General features: G+C 37.6%; 1 pseudogene; it reads left to right on the forward strand.

Annotated features, from left to right (window-relative positions):
• Positions 1–2448: 2448 nt before the first annotated feature.
• Positions 2449–21284, forward strand: part of LOC118574721 — a 35639-nt pseudogene continuing 16803 nt past the window's right edge.

Here is a 21284-nt window from a genome sequence, read left to right on the forward strand (position 1 = left end):
GTCTCATGGGAGCCCCCAAACAACCCAGGCTATTGTCAAGACTGTAGGTTGCCCTCCACAAACTGATGGCAGGCACCAATGCTGAAGACAGCACCTGCACAACTTATTGAACATGGAGACATTGGTCTGGTGCCTACAAAGAGCCTTCACCCATATGTTCTAACATCTTTGGTAAAGGGAGATATTCTGCATGCTATCAAAAGGGAATCATAAACACCAATCCAGCCACAAACCATTTGATTTACAATGGTGGTAGGCTAGCAAGACATGCTAGGGCAATATCTGCATAAATCTTGCCAGAGTAACCAACCAACATCTGATTTGACTTAAAGCCCACTCAACAAGCTGGAATCCATACTTGAAACTGCTTGGATGACCAAAAAACTGAGAATAGATAGCCTGGAAACCTAGGGCAAATTTAAATACTACTGTTCTGAAAAAAATCTACCGAATGAAATGACTCCTAATGACATTCTGTGTAGTGGGAGATCTTTTCTCCAGGTCCCACTAAGCCCTCGCAGTCTGGTAGCCCACTTATAAAATGAACAGACAGACCCTTATATAATTTAAACTGCTTGGCCATTAGCTCAAGCCTACCATTGTCTAGCTCTTACTCTTATATTTAGCCCATTTCCATTAATCTATACTTTGCCATGTGGCTTGTGGTTTACCAGTACCTTACATGTTTCTTGTCATGGCGGTGGCTGATGGTGTCTCCCACCCAGCCTTCCACTTCCCATAATTTTCCTCCTCCTTTTCCCACCTACGCTATACTTCCTGCCTGGCTACTGGCCAATCAGCACTTTATTTATTTTAACCAATCAGAGCAACACATTTGACATACAGAACATCCACAGCAATTCTACTCTGCTATACTCAGCCATCATCAAAGAACCTTCATCCTGTAGCAGAGGAGAAAAAATACAGAGACCTGGTTTAGAAGGTGAGAGACCTCAGAATACTCAGCCATAACTGGAAAATTTCCATTAAATCCCTTCCCTCAGTATCCAGGGAACCCTGCAGAAGAGGAGGCAGAAGGAGTGTAAGAGTCAGAGAGGATGAAGACACCAAGAGAACAAGGGCCTCTAAGTCAGCATGATCAAAGCTAATATAAATTTACAGAGACTGAGAGAGCACACACAGGGCCTCCATGGCACACACAGGGCCTCCATGGATCTGCACCAGGTCCTTTGTGTGTGTGTATATATATATATATACTTCCATATTTAATGTTTTTATGGTATTATTGGGTGTTCAGATGAGTGAGTCTCTGTTTCTTGTGACTTTTCTTGGTATCTTTTCTTTCTGTTTGTTTTGTTCACTTCTGATGTGCTAGTTTTTGCTTTATCTTATTATATTTTATTATATTATATTTTGCTTTATTATTTTCCCTTAGAAGCCATTTTGTTTTCTAATTAGAGAAAGAAGGAAAGTAGATCTGGATGGAAGAGGATGTGAAGAAAAACTAAGAGAATAGGGAGGAGAACCCTAATTTTCTATTTGCTGTTTATTATAAATTTGATGGAAGTTTAAGTTTAAACTCTATAGTTAGACCTATGGTAATTTTCCTGAAATGCATATTTGACAAAGTCATTGTTGTTAGATTTTTAATTGCCTCACTGTACTTTAAGTTCAATTACATTCTAGCCCTTTCAGGATCTGACACAAATATACATTTCTAGCTATAAGACTGATATTTGAAATCAGCTATTGGCAGCCATGACAAGTTTCCTAAATAGGCATTTTTTATTGAACCTAAAATATTTTCACTCAAACCCTCATTCTTTGTAAAAAATGATTTTTACCTTTATAACTATTAATCTTGCATATGCTAGATCACTGTGATGTTATCTTTGATTGCTCCTGAGTATTCTTCTATTCCCAGCCTGTTCTCAATGCACTGGAGCAAAACACTTTCTCTACATCCCACGCAAAATTTATTTCTTTTCATTCCCCCATACACTTTCTTGTTAAAACCTGATCTTACCATTGTAATTGCTTGTTTATATGTCTGTCATTCCCAGCCTCTCTTTCCACCCCCAAATGTCTCAAGGGTATGGGTTGCTTGAAAGACACTAACAAATTTTTATTGAAAATATTATTGGGAAGGTATATTATTTGGAACTTAATCTAATTTCCTGTAATGCATGCTAAATAAAACAGCTAAGATGCTGCACAGTGCTCCTGAATTCTATTATCAAAGAACTTCAGATAGTCTTGATTATTTTTCTTTTTCTACTCCTAGTTCTTCCTTCTCCCTCTCTACTTGTTTCTTCTCCAAGTTACTGTAGTTATTTGTCATTGTGGTAAACATATATTAAAACACACAATTTAACCATATTTAAATGGATCATTCAGTAATAATATTGCTATACAACTACCACCACAATTCTCTTCTAAAACTTTTTTTATCTACCTATGTTGAGTTTTCATACCAATCCAATAATAATGCGTTCTTCCTTTTCCCCAGAAATCCTTGATAACTATGACTTCAATCTTGGTGACTTGGACTTTTTTAGGTAAGGATTATAAGTAAACTCACTCAAGAATTTCCATTTTCTACTACCTTGTGCAGTATAATGCTTCAAGGTTCATGTATGTTGTACTGTGTATACAAATATTAACAATAAATAATATTTTGTTTATCCATTTAATTAAGTATGAGCATTTAAATTGTACATGGTAATTGATGGCATTATAATCATAGGTGTACAAATATGTTTGATTCAACCAAATTTTTAAAAAAATTTTCTCTAACATTGGACAAAATGTTCTCCAAACAGTAAATACAAATGGATAGCAAACACTTATGATCATGTTCACTATGCTTAGCTATCAGGAAAACACAGATCAATGCCTCTTTTATTGATTCTATCTTACTACAGCCAGAATGGCCATTATTAAGTACACAGATGACAAAAAAAATGCTAGTGTGCATATAGGGAAAAGGGAACTCTCATGTACTGCTGGTGGGAGTATAAAATAGTACAGTCACTATGGAAATCAGTATGGATATTTCTAAAAAATAACTAGAAAGAGAATTGAAATATATCACACAGCTGTATCACTGGGAATACACCTAAAGGACATGATACATGTGCATAATGGAGTATTACCAAGATGAAAAGAGAAATGAAATCTGCAGGTAAATAAATAGAACTAGAAAACCTATACTGAGTGAGATCACCCAGGTCCCGAAAGACAAGTACTGTATGTTCTCTCATGTGTCGACCCTAGCTTCAAATCTTGTTTTATATATTTAATGTTGAGTACATGTGAAAGCCTGGAAACTGGAAACAGGCCAGTGGAGTTGGAAACTTTAAAGGAGGTACATAGTAAAATACATATAAGATAAAAGAAGGGAGAGAATATTGGGTAAGAAACAGTTAAGAAGGGAAGCCTGGAGAGGAGTGAAGAAAGGGAAAAATGAGTTATTAGTTGATGGTTTAACCAAAGTGAAAAGTACATGTAAAAGCTATATGGAAAGTTATGATCTTCCAAATAGAGGAAATAAACTAAACTAGAATGTATAGGTGAGCACAGGTGGCATTAAAGGAGAGATGGCAATACTGGGCTAAAAGTTTAATTGTTGATAGGAGTATTGGAAAGAGGACAAGGAAGGGAGAACATTAGTCTAAATGAAATATGGGATACGATACGTGAAAAATCCTTATGTAAATCTATGACTTAGTAAGCTGATGCAAAACTTGTAGGATAATATCACAAATCGACAATGATGCTCCCAGAAGACATATGTCACTATATTAACATCTCAGTGCCAGACAAGGAATACCTTCATACAAGTTATTGGATAAGGATGCCTCAGCAGCCAATGACAACTAGAAGAGGAAGAGTCACCCTCCTTCGCAGGTGTGGCTCCTGGTAGTTGGTTTTTTTTTTTTTTTTTTTTTTTTTTTTTTTTTTTTTATATACCCTGGTAGATGGTTGTACATTCATGTGCATACAGACAGCACTAATTGGGATTGGGCTAGGGGACTAATTAATATCAATAAGCAAACAAATGAACAAATAAATAAGTAAATAATGACATATAACTGGAAAAGAGATGGGCTTGGAGTAGTAGAGAGAATTAGAAGGAGATAGGGTTGGATGGATATGACCAAAGAATAAAATATATTATTTAATATACAAAACAAATATTTGACTTGTAGGATTCAACTCATTGAGAGAGATATAACATTACCTAAAGTCCTGATTTCTTGTTTTTATGAACAAGATACTGAATTTAAGAGAGTAAAAAAATTATGTTATACACTTTCTACTTTGAATTCTCAAGATATAAAGATGTATATGAATAAAATCTTTCCAGTTTTAGAAGATCACAGTAATTCTGCTTGGTTCTACAATTTGAGCACATACCTAATTCTAAGAGCTTCACTTCTAGCTATAGACCCAGTACATTTCTTTTTCTCCTAAAATATATCCTATTTCATGAGAAGTGAATGAAAGTTTTTCAATGGTTGGATCACCAAGTAACTAAAGATGCAATAAAATGGTAATTTAAGCTGAAGTAATCCTTACTGAAATAGTAAAATATCTGTAGACCAGTAATCTAATGACCACTGTCCAATCTATTCTAATTAAATTGTTTTCTAGGCTCTTGGGGGGGGGGGCTAAAAAATCAGTTCAGATCACCATCACCAGATCCTAAGAAAGTAACTTGGCTAGCTCTGGGCTAACCAAATATGATCAGTATAACCTGGTTTAATTCAATCACTGATTTTACTGAGAAGACAGATATGTGGGAGAGAGGGCTAACAAACACTTTCCAACTTCTAAACCCAGTGATATTTTTGTAGCATGCGTCAGAGTCCAGGGAGTCTAATCAACAAATCCATCTTGTTCACCTGACACCTAGTTCAGGAGCTTGCGGTTGCTATTTTTGGTAAGCTTCGTTTCTGTTGTAAAAAGACAGTGATGAATCCATTTCAACTAAATCAGTATTGTAAAGGCCAAATTACAGCCTATGTTATGCTGTAGTTCTGTATTTTATTTGCTCAGTCATAAGATTTTGGTCTCAAAATTATGTTTTAGTTAGCATACAAAATAAGGTTTTATTATGAAATTTCCATGCATGTGTATTTTATTTTGTTCATACGTACCGTCACATTGTTCCCTTTTTATCTCCCCAAGTGGTTCCCCTTCTGATAGATCTGTCCAGATATATTTAGATTTCATGTGGGAGAAAATTTGATCTTTGTCTGTGTGCCCTGAATCACCCTTTCTTGTTACTCATCACTTTTTACCATTTCTTACCCCAACATAATCCCCTGTCTCTCTTCATCTTGTATTTGTGCGTATAATAATTTTAAGCCAGTATTTGTGATATTGGTGTTTCTAAACCAAGCTTATTTGTTTTGCTCAATTAATTAACTACTTTCATCTACTTCCTTACAAATAACAAATTTTGTTCTTCTTTATGACTTAATAAGACTCTGTTGTCTATATATACCATATTTTATTCATCTGTTTATCTCTTTTTATAATTTAGTTAATATATAATGATATAATTTCTCCCCTTCCTCTTTCCCCTCCTACCCTTTTTATCTGTACCCCATCCCAAATTCATGGTCTCTTTTTAAACCATGGTTGTTATATATGTATATATGAATAAACATACAAATACAGCCTGCTGAGTGTGCTCAGTGTTGTGTGCATGTATGTATTTCTAGGACTGACCATTTGGTATTGAATACCAATGAGAGTTCATCCTTGGGAAAGACTACTTCTCCATTTCTCAGCAGTTTTTTAATTGCTTTTAGCTCTTCATCTGTGTGTGGGACCCTGAAAGCTTTCCCCTTATGATTTTGGGATGTCAACTGCTGTTGGAATTCTTAAAGTCTTCTTTAGGCACCCATGCTATTGAGATTTTATGGGTAGATCTTCCCTATCATGACTAGAAGACACTCTCACAGCAAACACGCTGGTTCTCTGGTACTTAAAATCTTTCTGTCCCCTCTTACTCGAGGTCTCTGTTTTTTGTGTACAAGAGTTCTGTGGTAGGTATATCAACTGGGGTTGGGCACTCTGTGGTCTGTGATTCTCTACAGTTTGATTAACTATGGCTTTCTCTAATGGTCTCCCACTACAAAAACAAGCTTCTTTCATGAAGAGATCTAAACTCATCTGTGGATATAACAATAAGTGTTTAGAGTGCAGTTAGGAATTATAATGGTTTATTACATTAGTGGTAGTAAGTTCTGTAAGGTCTAGCAACATTTAGTTTATTAGATTTACAATATCTGCCATGATTTCCCTCCTGTTGAGCAGGCCTTGACTCTAGTTAGATAGCTGCTGCTTAATATGAACCTATATGCACCACTATTGCAACTTTGGTGATATCTTACTATGCTGGTCATTGTTGTAGTTCACAGGTATCACAGCTGGGGAGGATTGTTTTCCTCACTTAGCAACTTGCAAAACCACATTCCAGTGCTGAGAGACAGTCCTTAAGGAGGAAACTATCAGATCAGATCCAGCTTAAATCCTCCGAGTCCTATGTCCAAAATGTGTGGTGTCTTCAGCAATGGGACTAACTTTCATCTTTGAGAGGTAACCAAATGTAACAGCAGTAGCATACAATGGTTTTGGAGTTTTTTTGGACTGCCACTAACCAACAATTTTAAAGGAGGTTTCTAGTGTTAGTCTCTGGCCCTTGAGAGAAGCATTATCACTCCAAATACACATATACTCATATCTATTTTATGTAATTTTAGGTAAATATAAACTAATGATTGCTTGTTTATTTTTTCAATCATCATTGCTATTCTTTTCAATTATTTAACTTTTTTGAGATTATAATATCTTACATCATTTCTCCCTTCCTTTTCATGTACCAAGTTCTCCCATATATACCTTTACTTAATCTATTTCAAATCCATGGCCTATTTCTTCACTAATTGTTGTTACATGCATACATATATGTTTTTTTTTTGCAAAATACATAATTTTACCCTGCACATTCTACATAATGGTACTAGTAGGTATGTTTTCAAGGCTGGCCACTAAGTATTGGATACCCAATTAGTGTGCTCTTCCCTAGGGAAGACTATTTCTCCCTTTTTCAGTATTCCTTAGTTGCCTGTAGTTTTGTGTGTAGGATTGAGGCCTCATGGGCTTTCTCCCATTCATATTATCATGTGTAGTATTATTGTCCTTGTTCAGCTCATGTTTAGAGAGTCATGGCAGGGAGAACTTATGGGTGTAGCTCATGACAGTCATAGGAAACAGAATCACAATTACATAGCAAACTCCCTCAGTCCTCAGGTTCTTACAATCTTTCCAGCCCCTGCTTCAAAATGATCCCTGAGCCTTAGATGCAGGAGTTATATTGTATACATACCCATTGTGAATGGGTTCCATAGCCCTGGATTTGTTGTGGTGAGGTTTTCTGTAATGGTGTTCATTTATTACAAATAGAAATGTCCTTGATGAAGGATGTGGACTGCACTTATCTGTGGGTAGAAGAACAAATATTTAGAATGTAGTTGGGGATTATTTTGGTTTAAGTGGCAGTTGTAGGTTCACTTTCCAAGATCCATTGATGTTTCCTAGGTTTCCAGCATCAGGAATGAAGTCTTTCTTATTGAGTGGGTGGTATATCCACATAGAAAACAGTTGATTAGCATCAAAGTATGTGTGCCATTATTGCACCTTAGAGTTCAAATGAAATGTTAATTAGTGTTGTTATTCATAGGCAGTATAATTGGGTAAGATTTGTTTACTTTCTTCTTTGGAACCTTGTATGGCACTTCTTGGAACCATGAAAGTTAGTCTATGGGGAGGATCTCAGGTCAGTTTCAGTTCATGGGCTTGTGGATCCTGTACATAATGTGAATGGATCATCTTCCACCTCCTGAAGCTACCAAGGGGCAACAGTGATAGCCTGTGAGGTTTGGGCAGTCTCTTGGACAACCCTGACCAATAACTTGATTGAGGGATTTTCATGCCTGGTGTTGAGGTTTTGCTAAATGGTCTTTGGTTCTTGAAGACAGCATTCAATATGGGAAAAATAGATGTACATGTATATTTATGCATGAGCTTATGTGTATCATAGATATTGAAGAGGATATGTAAAGTGTGCCTCCTTGTGACTTTTTCAGACACTGTCACTGTTGTTTTACAACCCTTCCTCCTTCTATTGTATTTATTTTCCTCCCTTTTTCTGACAGCCTCCTCCAAATTTTCCAATTTCTCCCCATCAGATCATTTGTAACCTGCTATTTCCTCTCTATTAGCCTCCTTATCCTATTCCTACAATGGTTCTATTTAACTTTTCTTTTTTCTACATTTACTACGGGATATTAAATCACATCTGAAGATTTAGAGCTAGGGACCTCACATGAAAGAAAACATTTGATGTTTGTGTTCCTGGTTTTGAGATACCTCACTTAATATAAGATTTTCTAGTTCCATCTACTTACCTGAAATTTTATGTTTTCATTTTTCTTTACAGCTGACTAGTATTACATAATGTATATGTACCGTAATTCCGTTATCCATTTGTCATTTGGAAAATGTTTATGTTGTCTCCTTCTTAGCTATTGTGAATAGATAGAGCTGTAGTAAACATGGCTGAGAAAGTGCCTGTACACTACAATGCTGAGTCCTTGGGCCTATACCAAGTAGTATAGGTATAGGTGGGTCATACAGTAGATTTAATTTTAGGTTTTTGAAAACATTCCACCTTGATATCCAGAATGGCTGGACCAGTTTGCAACACCAACAGTGAATGAGAGATTGATTTTCTCCACATCCTGGCCAACAAGTGTTATCAGTTGTTTGGCCAATTTTAGCTGTTCTAAGTAGAGTAAGATGAAATCTCAAATTTGTTTGGATTTGTATTTTCATAATTACTAGGGATAATGAATGTTTTTGAGATATTTCTTAGCCATTCTTTTTCTTCTTTGGGGAACTCTCTATTCAGATCCCAGGCCCATTTTCTTTTACGTTCTTTTATTTATTCTATGTGTCTTTTACACCATGTATCTTGATCCCATTTGTTTCAACATCCCTTAACATCTGCCCTCCACCCCTGCACTACCCCTCCCAAATGAAACAAATGTTAATATGCAAAAAGGGAATAAAATGGAAAAAATTAAAAACCTCATCATGGAAGCTGCAGTGTGACACAGTGAGTCATTTAGTAAATGCGTTGTGTATTCAAGTGTTCATTGCAAAAAGTCATTGGTCTGGATTGAGACTTCTGGTTTCTACTATGCTATTGATGCTGGGCCCTCACCAGGACTCTTCTTGGGTATCTTTTTGTTGCCCTGTGTTGTGGAGATAAGATCCTCCAGCTTTGGGTCTGCGGGTCAGGTCCCTTCATGAGCTCCAGCAGATTATAGATGGGGTTGATGTTGGGGTGGTTCAATTCCTAACCCAAGTTCTGGGCCTGGGTAGCTGCAGGGTTGATCTGCCCACCATTTCTTCCCTGTCCTCACCACAAGGGTGAGCTAATTCATCTCTTGCAGCAATGAGGAAGGGGTGGGGCCAGTTCTCCTGTTTTCATGCTCTCAGCATTGGCTCTCCTCCACCTACATGATTAGTGCCTTCTCTACTGTATTGCCCCGGGGAGATATAGGGACCACTCTCCCAAGTGCTGCAGCTGATGAGGGGTCATGACAGCCCTCCCATTCTTATGACCCCAGAGCCACCTCCTCTATCTGTCTCAGGCATTGATGGGCATGACGTGAAGAAGTGGTCATCTCTCCTCTGCCCATGCTGCCATATGTCAGATGAGTAATGGGGAAAGCTCCCCCTTGCTCATAACATCAGGGCTGGCTCACCCTCACCTCCCACCACCAGGCAACTCTGCTGTGTTGCCTAGGTGGGGGGCAGGGCCCGTTTCTTGAGTGTGCCATCCAGTAAGGGGAAGGGTCAGGTCTGTCGTCTGTTGTAGGGAGTAAGGGGCTAGGGGTAAGGGGGCATATCTCACCCTCCCACATCACCACATGATGGATAAGTACTGGAGACAGCTCTGTCATGCTTACAAATTCAGGGCTGGCTCACTTACACCTCTGCCAACAAGATTGGCTCTATTGTGTTACCCGGGTGAGGTGCAGGGTCTACACTCTGCAACTGTTGCAACTGGTGAAGAGCAGGGACATTTCTCATGCTTTTGTGACCTCGGGCCATTTCTCACACCTGTCTCAGGTATTGATGGGTGGTGGGGTAGGAGCAGGGCAACTCTTCCTTACCCCAAGAAATGAGGACAGTTCTTCCATGCTCACAAGTTTAGGGTTTGCTCACACACACACCTCTGCTAACAGGGTTGGCTCTATTTTGCTACCATGGTGGGGTTCAGGGCCTGCTCTCCTGAGTGTTGTTGCTAGTAGGGGGCAGGGACAGTTTTCCCACTCTTCTGACCACAGGGCCAGCTCTCCCACCTGCGTCAGCATTGACTGCAGGGAAGGACATCTCTTCCCAGCCCATGCTGCCATATGATAGATGAAGAGTAGGGCTAGGTCTCCTGTGCTCCCTACTTTGGGGCTGGCTCACCCACACCTCTACTAATAGAGTTGGTTCTATTGTGTTGTCTAAAAGGAAGGTGCATGGCTTGCTCTCCCAGTGTTGCAGCTGGTTGGAGGCACGGATACCTCTCCCATTCTTGTGACCTCAGAGCAAGTTCTCCTACCTACCTTGGGCAATGATGGGCAGGAGTAGAAGGCATCTTTCCCCTACCCGCAGGGCCACAAGATAGATGAGTCATGGGAACAGCATGCTCATGACTTCAGGGCTGGCTCACTCACACCTATGCCAACAGGGTTGACTCAAATTTACTGCACGGGCTAGGTGCAGGGATCCCAGGCTAGGTGCAGGACCAGGCTCATTTTATTAATACATCATTTGTTCTTTTGAATGTTTGGCTTTTAGTTCTTCATATAATCTGCAGAGTCATCCTCTGTCAGATATCAGCTGACAAAGATGCTTTCCCATTCTATGGGTTGTTCCTTTATCTGTGCAAAATCTTTCCAGTTTTATGGAATCCCACTTACCTATTTTTGGCCTTCCATCTTGGCCAGCTGCAGTCTATTTCAGGAAACTCATTCCTACATCAATATCATATAGGGTGCTACCTCTATGCTTTCTTCTAGCAGTTTCCGTGTTTAGGTGTCATATTTTGGTCTTTGATCCATTTGGAGTTAGTGTTTGTGAAAGTTCATGGATCTGGGTCCAATTTCACTCTTTTGCATATGGAAATCCACCTTTCCTAACACCATTTGTTAAAGATGCTTTCTTTTCTCAAGCATGTGTTTTGGAATTTTTTTTGTCAAATATTAAATTTCTGAAATTACATGTACTTGTTTTTGGGTGTTCAATTTTGTTTCACTAGTCTGAATGTCTGGTTTTGTGCCAGACATTGTTTTTAATTCCTAGGTCTCTGTAATATCTCTTAAGTTCAGGAATTGTAATCTCTTCAGTATTGTTTTTTGGCTCAAGATTTTTTTCAGTGAGGGGGGAAGCATCTGAGTTCTTCTGTGGTTCCATATGAATTTCAGGATAATGTTTCTATTTCTGTGAAGAATGAGATGGGAAATTTGATAGGAATTGCATTGAATCTGTAAATGGTTTTTGGTAAAATGGTCACTATTCCAATATTAATTCTATGAATCCATGCACATTCTGATTCTTCATTTTCCAATATCTTTATCTATTTCATCAGAGGTTTAATGTATTCATCGTAGCTTTTTTCATCTTCTTAATTATGCTTATACCAAGACATTTTATTTGCTTTGAGGCTAGTATGAATGGAAATGTGTCCAAAATCTCTTTCTCTGTATGTTTGATGTCAGTGTACAGAAATGCTATTGATTTGTGCAAGTTGATTCTGTATCCTGCCACATTGCTGAATTGCTTTGTAATTTCTAGAAGTTTTCTGGTAGAATTTTTGAAACTCTAATATATAGTATCCTGTCATCTTCAAATAAGGACATTTTGCTTCTTTTTCCCTACTTGTATGCCTTTCATTTCCTTCTCTAGCCTTATTGCTCCAGCTATTACTTTGAGAAGACACTAAGAAAAAGGAATGTGGAGAGTAGACCTCCCTCTCTCATTCCTAATTAAAGTGGAATTTCTTCAAACTTTTCTCCATTTAGGATGATGTTGTCTGTGGATTTCTCATACATAGCTTTTAATATGATGATGTGTGTTCCCACAGTCTCTAGAACTTTTATAATGAAGTCAAACTGATTTTTGTTAAAGGCTTTTTATGCATCTATTGAGAAAAATGTGTGACTTTTGTCTAAATTTATTTAAGTGGATTATTACATTAAGTGACTTGTGTACATTGAACCATCACTGCATTTCATCCACCAATAGATGTATGATTGTGTGTGTGTGTGTGTGTGTGTGTGTGTGTGTGTGTGTGTGTGTGTTTCTGTCTTCTGTTTATAAGAATATTATTGAGAATTTTTTTCTTTTTTAGTCTGTGTTCATCTGGATTGTTGGCCTGTTTGGATTCTGTGAATTCATCTGACCCTGAACATTTTTTTTAAAACACAGAAGGATTTTTATTACTATTTCAGCTGCCTCATTTGTTTGGGTCACTTTAAGGACTTCTTGGTTTAACTTTAGTAGTTTGGCTGAATTCAGAAATTTGTCCATTTCTTTTAGTTTTTCCAGCTTAATGGAGTACAGGTGCTTAAAGTATTTGCTTAAAATATTCTAAGCTTTTTCATATATGTTGTAATCTTCTATTCATTTACAATTACAGTATTTTCAAATCATCTCTTGTTTTCCCTTGATTATAATGGAATGTCCCATTTTATCTCTCCTGATTAGTTTTAATTCAAAGTCTATTTTGTCAGATACTAACATAGTGACACCTGTTCAGTTCATGGTCACATTTGATTAGAATATTTTGTCCATCCCTTTAAGATAGTGTCTGTCTATATAATTAGTCTTTAAACTGCTATATGCCATGGGAATTTACTTATCTTGTCTTTTTGGTGTTCTGTGTGTTCCTTGTATCTGTATGTGTGTGTTTTCTTCCTTAGATTGTGGAGGTTTTCTTCTATGTTCTTGTTGAACAGATAGTCTATGCTATTTACTATTTACTTGGAGTTCTTCTCCCTCATCTATACCTATTATTCAAAAGTTTGATTTTTTTCATGTTATCTAACTTTTGTTGTATACTCCTTGTGTGTGTGTGTGTGTGTGTTTCATTTTTTCATATTCCTTGCATATTTTTCTAGATCCTCTGCCTCTGAATCCTGATATTCCATCTTCTGTTTGATGCAGTCTACTTGTAAGACTCTTCTTTGTGATTTCTGCAAAAAGTGAGTACACATCCCCTCCAAGGTATGGTATGTAGATATGAGAAACTCATGAGAATATCCAGAGGTAAGAGATAGGGGACCAAAGAGGAAGACAATAGAGAGGACCAAGAGGGCACATAGCCAAAAGTAGCAAAGTTATAAGAAAATGAGAAGCTGAGGAAATTTAAATTTTTGACCTAGTAACTATCATAATAGTAGTCTGTTCTTTACCAGTGGTAAATTAGCTTATCAAAACTCTATTTATTAAGTTTAAAACTCTGATATTTTGAAGTCTTGACATAACAATAGCATAGTTGGGGGAAAGAAATCTGAAAGACTTCTCATTTTTCACACTTACATCACTTTCTTGACCTTTACAACTTGCACTTATACGTCTTAAATCACTTTCTTGGACCATCACAATTTACTTAAGCTCTTACATCCTCAGTTGTTTAAATTTGGATTTATATACCTTAAAATACTTTCTTAGACCCTTACAACTTACATAAACTTTAAACCTTTTTTTCCATCCAGTCATTTACCATGAGACACAGGTGGTAGATTACTGAGAGCATTCATTGAAAAGCAAGTCCCTTTAAATAAAGGAATAGTAAAAATATTACACTGAAACCTGTTTTGCAAGTATATCTCTTTTAGTGTGGAAGTCTGCCTTTCTCAGCAGGAAACCTAGTGGCTCTAGAAAAAGCAATCCCTGATTTTTACATATGAAATGGACTGACCAGGCAGCTGTGGCAATTGGGGGAGTAGTTGGAGGCTTGCTGCTGTTAAACTGATAAAACTACAGTTAGATATCAACATCTGATGTGATCTGAAAAGGATATTTAGAGCAAGAAGTATAATCCAAATGCCTGCTATGTCAATTACAGTGATAGAGATTCATCTGCTACCTGGAAGGTTACCCTAGGCTCCTTCACTGTGATTTTGATGATGTGGGGGCAGAAGTCATTAATTTTTTACTATGACACAGGTCAGCATTAATTCCTCAGCTGTCACACAGGACATTAGCCTTCAGCTGTTACACCAAGAAGATCAAGAGATGAAGAACTTGGGGAAACTGATCTATCTTGGCGAGGAAGAGTAGCACCTTTAACCCAACAGTACTCAGTTTGGGCAAGGCCCTGGTGGTTGGCAAGGCATGGGGCAGTTTGCCCAACAGTCAAGTTTGCTACATTTAAATCAGGTTCCCTATGGAGTTCATTTTTGACCCATCATCTTTGGAGGAGACCTTAGGGTCACTTGTAGCTGGCATTTGTCTAACATGGGAAGCTTTCTTCATTAAACACTTTAAATGCCATATTTAGGAGATCTTTGAGAGGTTTTGAGGACCATATTCTATTAAGTGTATCTTCTAAATAAACTTTACATGTTTTTATATACTAATTTCAGGCTTAACCTTATAAACATATATAAAAGGCTAAATAAAGCATGTCCTTATATGTGAATTACATTTATACTTAGAAAGACTAAAAGAGTAGTAGTTCTAAGCACATTAAAGAATTTAATCATGTATAAGGTAACTGACAATTAACTTGCATGTCTTAATTATCTTTAACAGTTTAGAAGTTAGTAGTTTTATAAGATTCATATTTTACAGTTTTATCTCTGTTAAGTCTGAACCTTAAAAAATTGCATTGACAATTTAATTGAAGATTTTTTGGCATTAAAATAAAACTTTCAACCATAAACATAGTCCATAGAGAGACTGGAAACTTTATAAGACCATATATACAGCCCAAAGAGGGATTGGGAACCTTATGTTTTCCTGATCATTTTACAGTGTACCTTTATAGAATATCACTGTTTCTTGAGTGTCTTGATTTTTCCAAATAGCTAAAGCTTAGCAAATTTAGACAAGACAAAAAGGTTAGACATATATCTTGTAGTCAGTTTCTGCTAGCCTGAGGAGACCTTAGGAATCTATAAAACTTATTTATCAAACATACCACATTTATCAAATGTATGTTGTTCCTTACTTAAAATTTTCTTGAACACAGTTAGCAAAGACATAAATGGTTAGTCATACATCTCTAAGTCTCTGTTTACCTGAGTAGATCTTTATAACCTTAGGAATTTATAGCCCTTATTTATTAAACATACTGTGTTCATAAAAATATATTATTCCTTATCTAAAATTTTTACTCTCAGGACAAAAATCATCATACAAAAATCCATCATTATCCAACATATCTTGAAGAGATGCTGTTGCCTCCTTAGTCTACAAAGGAGATGCAATGATAAGCAGAGGCCTCAGTTGGACTAAGATGATGTGTGTGTACTGCTCTAGTTGGGTTATGCTATGTTGTCATCTTAATCAAGATGTTGGTGAAATTACATGGCATGGACTCTTTTAACCTTATTAAAGATGGCTGCCAGCCATGTGGTTGGTTCCATCCTGATGAGATTATTAGCCACGGTGGATGCGAGCTACATGGTTGCTATTTAATCCTAGGTGAGCCATCAGACACAACCCTCCCCTTTTTTCTTAAAAACATCTATTTTCATAAACAAGAGTTGAATCCAAGTTAAATTTACAGTATACTATAGTAAATTAATATTATCTATGTATAGATTTTTTTAACTATCAACCTTTTGTTAGAAGTTTTAAGATGATTTTTTGATACAGATTTTACAGATTTTTTTAAAACATACACAAAAAAATGAACTTAAAAATTTTGAGATAATGAGATTTTAAGCAATAGTTTTAAGAAATTTTTGAGAGCAGAGAGTGAAAGCATAGAGAGAAGAGATTTTTTAAAATGGAAATCAGAAAAAAATGTAGAGATGAGAGACTTTGGGATCATTTAATTGTATAGTGGAAGAAGTTGGTATAATTTATAAGAATTTGAAAATCAAGTCTGCTATTGATTGAGCCATACTGAAGCCAAGTAGTTTGTATTAAGTTTGAGGCTTTAATGAAATCTCTGAGTCTGAGGAGAAAAAGAGTTTAGAGAAGGAAGGGAATGTTAACAGAACTGGAAATCTGCCACAGGTTGGGTTCCAATAAACACGGGGAGCTGAGAGACAGAAAGGACAAGAGTTGCAAACCCAAAATTCCACACAAGGGAGGATTCCAATATTCTAGAGACCCAGGATGGTAAAAGGATGCTATGGGACTTAAACAGCAGCTCCTAGAGGGAGATGAGGAAACTCCAAAAGGGGGCTGAGAAACAGAGGAGAACAGGGAGGGGAAGAGAAAGGCAAGTGTCCAGGTGACAAGAATTTCAAGAGACTCGTCAAAGAGAAATGTGCCAAAATCACAGAGGATAGGTATCCTTTCCCATGTGATAGTGGCCAAGTAGGGAAAACAGAGCTTCTTAGCACACTGGTGTGGCTCTTTCTTTTTTCAGTCTGACCGAGACAAAGCAGGGCTCTCTAGGGTGATACTTATTCAGTAGATGAGGAGAGAGTATGTAGAGGGAGCGACAGAGCCTTTTGTGTGATTGTCCCAGGGCATAGCAGGTTCCAGTAGCCAGAAAAATGGAATCACAGTGTAGAAGCTTAGAGGTAGAGAGAGTGGCTGAAGAGGCAGACTACAATTTGGAGTCAACTACAGTGCATTGCAGAAGCCAGCAGAAACAATTCATCTATACCTTAGGAGAGTCAAATCAGCCCTACCAAGAATTTTCAGCACCAGAAGTTTTATGTGACTATATGACCATTCTAAGGTAAGGGTTAGGAGAAGATTTTTTTATTGTAGATATGAGGAAGATTATAGCTAGGGGCATCTGGAAGAGTCCAGAGCAGAGAAAGCAGTAGGTTGAACATGGCCAGCGTACTATGAGAGAAGACAGAGAAGGGGACAGTGAGAGAGGAAGAGAAAAAGATGACCAAGAGAGATAGAGGCAAGGGGAGAGCAATAGAAGAAGACAAAAGAGAGGACCAAGACAGCATAAAGTCAAAATGACAGGATTATTAGGACTGAGAAGCTGGAGGAGGGAAGCTCATGAGCTGGAGAAGTTTAGGGCAGGGCATGAGGTGAGAACAGTTGAGAAGAACCACAGGTAGTTATGAAGCTGAGGAAGCCTGGAGGCCAGCATGCACTTTGGTGTGCTAATAATCACCACAGATAGCCATTTGTGTAGAGTTTGTTTTGAACCTGACAATTTCTAGTTGGGTCATTGGATTTTTCAATTCCATCTTCATTTCAGCTTAATTCCTTAATTCCTCTTCAATGTTTCTATCACTTATTGAATTCCTATTTCAAGTTCTGGGTTACCCTCATCTTTTATGTCAGCCTCATGTTTCTAAGTTTATATTGCTGTGTTTTCTTGCAGGGGGCATAACTCATATATTTATACTCCATAAGTTCTTTCTCCTTAATTTCATTGTTATGTTTGTAGCTGAAGTTATCCTGTTGCTGCCTGGCTCCCTCAGCCCTCAGACCCAAGCAAGTAAACACACAGAGACTTATATTACTTACAAACTGTATGGCCATGGCAGGCTTCTTACTAACTATTCTTGTATCTTAAATTAACCCATTTCTCTTCATCTATAAGTTGCCATGTGGCTCGTGGCTTACCAGTATCTTAATATCTTCTCATGGTGGTGGCTGGCGGCGCTTCTTTGTCTCAACCTTCCACTTTCCATAATTCCCAGAATTCTCTTCTCTGCTTGTCCCACCTATACTTCCTGCCTGGCTACTGGCCAATCAGTGTTTTGTTTATTAACCAATCCGAGCAACACATTTGACATACAGAACATCCCACAGCATATGTTTCTTTGTGTTTTCTATAAATTCATTGAATTATTTGATAAAGTTTACAATACTTCTTTTCATTTCTGTGTTATGGGGTTTTATTTTGGTAATTCACACAAGCAAACATTTCTATAGCACTTGTAGGTTTTGATGGGAGGGACTGGCTTGATATTTCACATTGTTTGTATTTTTCAGTGAGATCTGGTCATGTGGACTTTTGTTAGTTCTAAGTTTGATATATACAGAGTAAGTTGGGGCAGAAGAGAAGACATGGGGGAAGATTAGGCCAGATGGTGGAAATATCTTATGTATAATTATATGAAATGGACAGAAGGAACTGGGATGGTATGCAGGATGTGCACCCTGATCAAAGCCCAGAGTGTAGGGGTAGATCAGCATGGATGGAGAGTTTAGATACAAGGTGTCTTTGAAGGATGTAGGTCAGGGGAAAGTAGGGTGGGTTTTGGTAGAAGTCTAGAATTGAGTTGTATTTTTTTTTACATCCCTGCAGCAGTTTCCCTTCCCTCCTCTCCTGGCAGTCTCTCTCCCCTACATGTCCCCTCTATTCCCACCCCTCAATCCACTCCTTCTCCATTTTTGTTCAGGAAAGGGCAAGTTTCCCTTGAGTATCAACAAAACATAGCATATCAAGTTGCAGTAAGACTATGCACCCCTCGTATAGTAAGGCTGGGCAAAGTGATCCAGTATGAGGAGTAGCGTCCCCAAAGCCTGTAAAAGAGTCAGAGACAGCCCCTGCTTCCATTGTTAGGAGTCCCATGCAGTGTGGAGAGAGGAGAATGGAAGGTGAGAATACTGAAATAGAGTACTGGAAAGGAGAAACATTTTGGGGTCAGGTAAAATCCTAATGCAAGGGACTTTCCTAGGAATGTACAAGGACGATCCCAGCTAAGACTCTTAGCAATAGCACATATGTAGCCTGAACTGGCAATCGCCTGTGACCAGACAAGATATCAAGTGGAGGGAGTGAGACACCAACTCAGCCACATAACCTTTGACCTATAATCTTTCCTGCCTATGGGATGTGCTGAGGTAAGGGTATCCTAGAGAAGTCTAGAGTTTGATTTTGGTACTATATCTGGTGGTTTGGGAGGGTGTATGGAGGGGAGGATTGAGTAGTCTTTGGTATTAGTATGCAGCATTTGTCTTTAAGTGCTTAGTGTATTCAGTTAGCACTATCTCTACTAAAAGCCATGTTTCAAATGAGATCCTTCTTTCTTATTGTAGATATTTTTTAATATAGTTCATATACTATATTATGATCACAGTTTCTTCTCCTTCTTCTCCTCCCAGATCCTCCATACCTCTTCACCCATCCAACTTCATACCTTCCTTTTCTTTCTATTTAGAAAACAAATAGGCCAATAAACAAACAAACAAAAAACATAATAAAACAAAGCAAACAATCACAGAGGAGAAAAAAACAAAGAAAAAGCATAAGAAACACATATCATAAAAACAAAAATCAGAAACCATAATAGATAAGCAAAAGACAAGTAAGGTTTAAAAAATGCTGAAACAAAGCATTATGAGATAACACATCTCCAAAAATACCATTGAGTTCATTTTGTGTTGGTCACCTGTTGCTGGACATGGGGCCTTCATTAAGTGTGCTTTGCATACCCAGTGAGATTCCACTGAACACAAATAATTTTTTCTCGGAAAGCAGTTGTCAATTGGAGATAACTTCTGGCTTAGGAATGGGTAATTAAATTATATCAATTTTCCCCTCTCAGTGCTGCGACTTCATCCAGCTTGGACCTGTGCAGGCCCTGTGCATGCTGTCATGGTCTCTGTGAGTTCCCAAGTGCATCAGTCTGGAAGACACTGTCATCCTGGTGTCATCTATCTCTATAACTATATATTCTATATACCAAACTTAGGAGTTTCTTACAATCTTTCTGTCTCCTTTTCTTCATAGTTCCCAACCATTTGGGGAAGGGTTTAATGAAAACATCTATCCCACCTAATTAATTATTCTATACCCAGCCTCTGTAGTTACATGGACAGCAGCATGCCTATCAAAAGCTTAAAAGTGAACATCCACATATAAGATAACACAAATAATACTTGACTTTGGGGGTCTGAGCTACCCCATTTTGCATGATACTTTTCTGGCTCCATCCATTTACTTGTGAATTTCATGATTTCATTTTTAAATAACTGAGTAATATCCATTGTATAAGTGTACAATTCATTGGTTGATATCATCTAAGCTATTTCCAGTTTCTGGCTCTTATGAACAAAGAAACCATAAACAGGAATAAGCAAGTGTCTCTGGAATATGGTGTAAAATCTTTCGAGTATATGCCTAAGAGTAGCATAGCTGGTCACTGAGATAGATTCATATTCCTAGTTTCCTGAAGAACTGTCATACTGATTTCTATTGTGGCTGTACAAATTTGCATTCCCACCAGCAGTAGATGAGTATTCCTTTTACCTCACATTCTCACCAGCATTAAATGTCATTTGTTATACTGATCGTGACTATTCTGACTGCAAGATGAAATCTCAGAGTAGTTTTGATTTGCGTTTCCCTGATGACTCAGGATGCTGAATGCTTCAATTGTTTCTCAGCAATTTGTGTTTCATCTTTTGGGAATTTGAGTTAATCGTGTACCCTATTTTTAATTGGATTATTTGTTTTGTAATATCTAATGTCTTAAGTTCTTTGTTTATCTTGGATATTAGACCTCTATTAGATGTGGAGTTGATAAAATATTTCCCATTCTGTAGGTTGTCTCCTTGTCCAAATGACAGTGTCTTTTGCCTTACAGAAGCTATTCAGTTTCATGAGGTCACATTTATTAAGCATTGGTCTGAGAGCCTGCACTATGGGTGTTCTGTTCAGAAAGATGTTTCCTGTGCCAATGTGTTCAAGACTGTACCCCACTTTCTCTTCTCTCAGGTTCAGTGTGTCTGATTCTATGTTGATGTCTTTGATCCACTGGGACTTGAGGTTTGTGCAGATTGATAGATATGGATCTATTTACATTCGTCTACATTCAGTCATCTTGTTTGGCCAGCAGCATTTGTTGAAGATACTGTCTTTCATGTCCAGTGAATATTCCTAGCTTCTTTATCAAACATCAGGTGTCCATAGGTATGTAGATTTTTGTCTGGGTCTTCAATTTGATTACTTTGATTGACATTCTGTTCATTGTGCTAATATCATGCTATTTTTATTACTGTAGCACTGTAGTACAATTTAAGGTTGAGAATGGTGAAAGTTTTTGCAGTTCTTTTATTATTCAGAATTGTTTTAAATA

The sequence above is a fragment of the Onychomys torridus genome, chromosome X, assembly GCF_903995425.1.
Source record: "Onychomys torridus chromosome X, mOncTor1.1, whole genome shotgun sequence".
Lineage (NCBI taxonomy): Eukaryota > Metazoa > Chordata > Mammalia > Rodentia > Cricetidae > Onychomys > Onychomys torridus.